Here is a 7519-nt window from a genome sequence, read left to right on the forward strand (position 1 = left end):
AAACTTTGTCTCTGTAACTCCTTCCATGGGTGTTTTGTTCCCAATTCTAAGAAGGGGCAAAGTGTCCACACTTTGGTCTTTGTTCTTCTTGAGTTTCATGTGTTTTGCAAATTGTAACTTATATCTTGGGTATTCTAAGTTTCTGGGCTAATATCCACTTATCAGTGAGTTCATATCATTTGAGTTCTTTTGTGATTGGGTTACCTCACTCAGGATAATGCCCTCTAGGTCCAACCATTTGCCTAGGAATTTCAGTCAGATGTTTCTACTGGACCTGCTCCTTCCTACCCACAGATCCTGGACAGCAAGGAAACAGCCAACTCTCCTAAGCCTTGACCAACAGTCCCATCCCCATTTTCTTAGGTTTCCCAGGCACATCACTCCAAAGTCAACAGGAAGTAGCTAAAGACCACCACAACCTTAGCCCTACTTCACCATTGCCTCTTAGTTTTTCCTTTTTAAAATTAAACCAAAATGGAGGAATGTTAGCATTCCCTCTAGGTTCCTCCCCACAGTTACCTGGCAACAGCCAGGTATGCCTGGCTTACTACAAAAGGGGCTGTTCACTCCCTCCTTGCTGTCTTGTCCTTAATGTCTTACTCTCTGCCCCTTCTCTCCCTCCTTTTCCCCCTCCCTCTCCCCCCTCCATGTGTTCCTGGCTGCCCCTGCCCTCTTTCCTCCCTGTCTCTACTTACTTTTCAACTCCACTTCCCATGCCCTAAATAAACTCTATTCCATATCATATCTGGTACCTCAGGGGAAAGGGGTGCCTCAGCATGGGCCTGCTGAGGCATCCCTCTTACCTCACCATACCGTGCCTCTCTCTACAGAAACATATCCTGGCCTCTTCTCTTTTTTATAAAACACAACATTGATGCTGAGCTTCAGATTTAGAAACAATACAGGGAAGCCAGGCATCTCTGGCTGTTGCCAGGTAGCTTTGGGGCAGAGCTTAGAAGGAATGCTAACATTTGCTATGCTGTCTTCAAACTCATAGTTTGCCTCCGTTGGCCTCCTAAGGGATACAATCACAGGTGCATAATACCCACCGACAAGGAAGTTTGATGTTAGTTTATTTGGGTTTTGTGACCACACACACACAATCTATTAAAATGTATAATAAAAACACATGATTTAATAAGGCATAGTGGTAGCTCCAGCACTCAGGAGGGAGACAGGAGGATCATTATGAGTAGGAAGCCAGAGTGAGCTGCAGTGTGAAACTGTATCTCAAAATGGCTGGAAAGGTGGCTCAGCAGTTAAAAGCGCTTGCTGTTCTTGCAGAGGATGTAAGTTCCATTTGGGAGGTCCACTAAGAAATAAAAACTTTGGAAATGGAAGTCTCAGTTTCTCAGGGAAGCAGACTGGGACAATGGGCTGTTAATCATTAATGACTCTGGAAGCTCAAAGCTGAGCGAGTCCCTGGAACTTTGTCAAGGCCTCACCAAATACAGTAAAACTAACATAACTGCCAATCAGAAACTGGCCTGTGTGATTTTCCTGGCACCCACCAACGAAGTTTTAGATTACCTAACACTGGCTAAAGTTCTATTAGTTTTCTATAAAAGGCTTGCCCGCCTTTGTCAGGGGTCGCTATTTTTGATAAATGGTTGACCCCTGCATGCTGGTCATTTCTGCAGAACAAACACTCTTAGCCTTTGCATACTGTTTGAATCAGGGGTCTTCCTTCAGCTTTATTCTTGGATGCTAACAGATTCCTTGCACTGACATCAGGTGCCTCACAACTGCCTGTCACTGCAGTCCCAGGGGAGCACACACTTTCTGGTATCCACAGGGACCTGCACTCACATACACACACCCTTATACAGATACACATACTAAGTAAAAGTAAAATAAACCTTGAAAGGAAAACATAAACACAAGTTCATCTTAGTAAACTAAAACTTATCTAAACTCAGATTACAAACTTCATTTTAGCACATTTAATATTCTGTTCACACAGATGAGACGAAGAGACAGCGTAACTGACACGGCTGAAAGTCTAGTTGATTCAGAAAAGATGCCACTGTCAAGTGAGCTCCAGCTGCTATTTCCATGCAGGGTAGCAACATACCATACTTGTGATATCTTGGGATAGTCTTTTTGTCCACTGCATAACGGTTGTCTTTGTATTACTCAAATGCTGATTTGAGTAGAAGAGTTATGAAGCATCACCTGCCTTGGTATTTTGTAAACATTCTTCTCCAACACCTTCTGATTGGTCAATAAAGAGCTGGCCACCCAACTAGCTGGGCAGAAGAAGTTAGGATGGGAAAGGGAGAAAAGAGGGAAAGAGAGAGAGGGAGAAGCAGAGGGGGAGGTGAAGGGAGATGAGAGGGAAAGGGGCAGGAAGGGGGAAGAGGACAGTGAGGAAGGAAGAGGAAAGGTGGCCAACACAAGTCTAGGAGGAGTTGTGAGGAGCAGGTCACTAAGAGATTCACCATGAGGACACACATGGCACAGAGCAAGTCAGGATGAGACTAGATGCAAGTGGCATGGGCCTGTGGCTTAGAGGGTTAGAATAGCTCACAGCCTGCCCATTTCATGCTTACAGCTTGTTCGTAAAAGACCAGGTCTCAGTTATTTGGAAGTAAGAGGGGTGTAGCAACCCCCGGAAAATGCTACTGCAATCCCTCTCTTTTGGGGAGCCCTTAACAGAACTCTAGTGCATAGAAATATCTGTACACTGAATTTTTGCCCTTTGTTTTAATATGCTGGGCATTGAGGACCAGGGCCTTGGACATGCTAGGCTGTTGCAGGAAATATTTTAAAAAACGAATGTGGCATTGGATTACTCCCGTACTTGTGCCTCTGTCCCGGCAGCCTGGTTGGCCAGGCACTGGTGGGCAATGGCCGACCTGTTTTTATCTCGTGGAGATTCTGACTCTGAACGTCACAATCTCTTCCGCCCAACTCTCTAGATTCCCACCAGCGGGTCACTACCAGACCAACCCCGTGCTTCAAATCCTCCACGGCCTTTATGGTGCACATCTGGCAAACCCACGCTTTGCCCCTATATCGTTCTCTCTTGAACCCAGATGAGCCACCGAGTGAAGGAAGACACAACACAAACTTAGTTTAGAAACAATGGTAACTCAGTCTCTGGGCGTAACAACTAAAATCCTAATCTTGTCAGCCTTACTTAAATCTGATACCTCCAGTGGTGAATCCTTGGGGATCCACCATGATATCAGGAAACTCTAGCAGCTACATCTCACCCCTCTGAAGTCCGTTCCAAAAAGGACCTAACTACTGCCTGCCTCTTCTCCTCCGCTGTCCAACCTGGAAGTCCCTCCTCTTACTCGCTCAGTGATTGGTTCCTTTATTCATTAGGTGATTCGTTCACCTGAACTGCACAAGGCCCATCCACAACACTAGGTAAGCCCTTACCATGGAGATATAGCTTCAGGCCTGTATGTTTTTCTGAGGACTAAGAAAAAAAGAAGAGAGACCACAGAATAGCAAGAGCTGATACATGTTTTCTCATAAGACACTTCTGTAACAGTTTTTATACATTGAAATATGTCCTGGAGACATCTAAAATTATTAAGAACAGTAATAAAGCCCAATAAATTTGCTGTGTGTCAAGGAGTTCACATATATTGCCATCTTCAATCTTCAATAATGCCCTTTGAGAACAAATTAATATTCCCATTTTACAAATCATAAAAACGGAGCATAAAGATGGAGGGCTTCATTTAAGTCTTCATAGCTTATCCAAGGTAGTGAGAACATTTGAATCTAAGACCATGTGACTCAGAGCCACGCTGATATTTCTACTATTAAACATTGGCCACTATTACCAAGGATGGCCCTGGGCCATCGCTGTAGTACAATACACCTTTCTCTGTAGGACAAATGGTCACTTGCTAGAAGATGACATTCTTGAACATTATTGTCAGCACAGAAACAACCCATAATCTTAAAGCAAAACATGTCATACAACAGTCTTTGTGAAAGTAGCTTTTAGAAGTAAAAGAAGAACAATGCAGTCTGCATAAAAGACTGGTCTTACGGGGAGCTAGGTATCATGGGTGACGGTAACAAATACCGACAGAAGAGGCTGGACACATACACAAACCCTCCTACACACACAGTCACCACTCGGATTCCAGCCGAGAAAGACAGAGGAGGCTGGGTTATGTGTGAGCCTCGCCTCTATCCTTGGACAGAGGCTTGTTAATGTTGGGAGACTCAAACTTGCTAACTGGTTGTCACAGACTCCTCTTTTGAGGCTGAGTCTCAGGCATGGGTCATAATGCTTATTTCCCCCAGTTTAGCTGGTAAGGCTCTAGAAGATAAACCCTTCCTCCCAGCAGAGAGTGATGACTGCTCCCGTGAATATACCCCCATTTCCCCTATAAAAGAAAAAAAAAAAGCCATTAGGTTCCAGGAGCTGAGCCATTATGTTCGGTGCCTCCTCAAATGAAGTATGTTAGAAACAATCTGTTTGTAACCCCCACTTCCATTCCCAGCCAGAGTATCGGGTGGTCATGAATTGTTATGAGTTGGTTCAGAGACTTTTACTGAATTGTGCCTAAATTCTCTGGATGGGTGAATAAGGATAGATTTAACTTCCCAGAGCATCTGCTGTCCCGAGCGTCCTTGAAAAAAGAATGAGGTTTGTATTTCCATCCCAACCTCAGAAGATTGAGGGGACCCCACAGTAACCTGCTCTTAGGACTCTGAACTCTATTCTGTGATGTCAAAGTCTTTAGGCTCAGAAAGACTAATATGAATCATCAAGAAATCACATGGGCCAACTAAGTCATAATTGGTTAGAAAAAAATAATCTTACATTTGGAAGCTGTTGACACAGACTGCTATTAGATGGCCCAAAGATAGAGTGAGATTACAGAACTGAGTCGGGAATCAGGAAAAGTGAGATTCAATTTATTAAAGAATGAGAGCAAGTGAAAGTAGACAAAGGCAATGCTGTAAAGACTCTCAGAGTGTTCATGACGAAAGTGATGCCACCCAATGAAACAAGAGGTTACATGGGCAGATTTGTGTGTTCTCATAACAGGTGCGAGGCTTCCTACTTATTCTTGCTTGGATGACTTAGAACAGGTCCTGTTTCAGTCCTGCCTGCTTCTTGCCTGGAGATCAGGATGTCAGCATGGAACCTGTCAGCCACATGTCTGTGTGCCACCTTGCATCTTCCCATGATGACCATAGACTAACTAACCCTCTGCAACTGTAAGCAAGCCTTGAATTAGATGCTTTCTTTTGTAAGAGTTGACTTGGCTACAGTGCCTTTTCACAGCAATAGAACACAGGAACTAAGACAATGGTCTCTTTCCTTAAACTATTTACAAGTCAAAAGACCAATTATGATTATAAGTCAATTCTGGTGTAGAAAGTTGAATATGTACTACTTGCTACATTGACAAGAATGTTCATAATACTGGCTTGCTGATGATTACTGAAAATAAGTATAAATTAAAATAACTAGCTCTGCTAGTTAATCTAGTTATAACTAGATTGCTAGGTACTTAAAACATGTATTAGTTCAGACAACTTTCAACACTACCTATATGGTTTCTCCTTAATTTTATTAATGTTTATATGAACAGTAGAGAGAAGCTGTCTTCCAAAACTGATTTCTGATTACCTACACATTTATGTTCACTTTTTTTTTTTTTCGAGACAGGGTTTCTCTGTGTAGCCTTGGTTGTCCTGGAACTCACTTTGTAGACCAGGCTGGCCTTGAACTCAGAAATCCGCCTGCCTCTGCCTCCCAAGTGCTGGGATTAAAGGCGTGCACCACCACGCCCGGCTTATGTTCACTTTTTACATCTATTTAGTTGGATAAAGACTGTGTGAAGACCATTTTCTAAGCTGAGATTTCCAAGAAAACAAAACACAAAGCAATCTTGTTGCTAGTATATTGAGATTTCGTACCAACCAGTCAAGAGGTAGGAATTCTTGCAGAATTATATGGATTAGATGTGATAGAGGCAGGCTGGGCAGTGGTGGCGCACACCTTTAATCCCAGCACTTGGGAGGCAGAGGCAGGCATATTTAAATTTAAAGTGTTCAGAATTTAATAGGCAAGATATAGCCAAAATTGATTATGATACAAAATCAAGGTTCTCATTGGTATACATTTCTAATTGATATAAAATTGAGATTAATATTCTTACTTTCATATAGGCATTATATCTATACAATACATTTAAGAATATGAAGCTTAGACACAGTCCTTCTATAACTGCTACTATAAACTGTTTTCATTTGATTAAACATATGAGTTAAGGGCCAGATAGCAAATTCTTGGCTCTGAGTTAATTGCTAGGGTATTTACAAGATATTTTATTTAGAAATAGCTGAAAGTAGTTAACAGACATTAGTCCAGATTATTTTACATAGATTGATAGTTTTCAAAAAAAATGTCAGAAATCCGAAGAATGTGACATTTAATGTTACCCTTTCACTTGTTGAAATATAACTGCTCCTAACAACTCCCCATGTGTAGATTCAAAGAAGAAACTGAACGTCCACACCTCAGGTGAGGTTGTACATTGTGGCAAGGTAGCCACTAAGCAGAAATTGCCTATTTCTTCTACAGACCAATACTGTCCGTGAGAGGACAGAAGTTACAGGTTAGGACAGCTTAGTTCTGCTGAGATAGCATAAGCTAGTTCTTAATATTTCCTGTCTCAAAGGCCTGTCAGATGATCCTGGGCCAAAAGGCTGAAGACTGATGCTCTAACCTCCTGACATATTGGGGCTATATAGGTAGCCAACTGCCTCTACAGTTTGTCTCAGTTCTGGATGCTATGTTAGGCTTCCTATATTTTCAGATACTATTGGTTGTTCTTGAATTTCTGATGGGGTTGATGAGTAGTTACAGTTTCATAGCCGACTCAGACTACTTAGCGTTGAGAGAATATATCTGAGAGGACAGTGTTCAGATAGTATACAAGCTAACCAGGACTTAACTGATACAGAATTGTACGCCTTTTTAAAGTTAGGATAGGCATCAGAGTGTTCTAGTCAATTGACAAAAATGATAGCCTAGACGTTAGATGTATCTTATACCTTATAAATTATACAAGATGGTAATAGGTATGCTCAATTTATATTTGAGAGGAAAGAGCCTTTTAACTGAACAAAAAGGGGAAATGTAGACTGCTGTCTATACGCAGGTGAGGGCAGGCACAAGATGAGGTTAGAGCCTGTGATCGGTCAGTGGATAAAAAAGGCGGGCTAAGAGTTTTAGAGATGGGACAGATAGCAACACACAGGGAGAGGGAAGGAAAATGGAAGAAGAGAAGGGCAAACCTGAATCGCATGGGTTTAAATAGCTACAGGTAGCTATGAATATCATAGAAGGAATGCATTCATTCAGGACAACTTGTCCAATCTAGGTGAGTAGCTTGTATCAATATCAGTTGGCTCGGAGTTCATAGTGTGGGCGTTTTGTGGGTTGAGAATTTACTGATATAAATCTGGCTGATAAACTACAAGCCTCTAGAGTTTTAATCTTACCGGGTTACGGGGATTTGTGACAGCT

This window comes from Mus caroli, chromosome 19, assembly GCF_900094665.2.
Source record: "Mus caroli chromosome 19, CAROLI_EIJ_v1.1, whole genome shotgun sequence".
In the NCBI taxonomy this organism is placed as follows: Eukaryota; Metazoa; Chordata; class Mammalia; order Rodentia; family Muridae; genus Mus; species Mus caroli.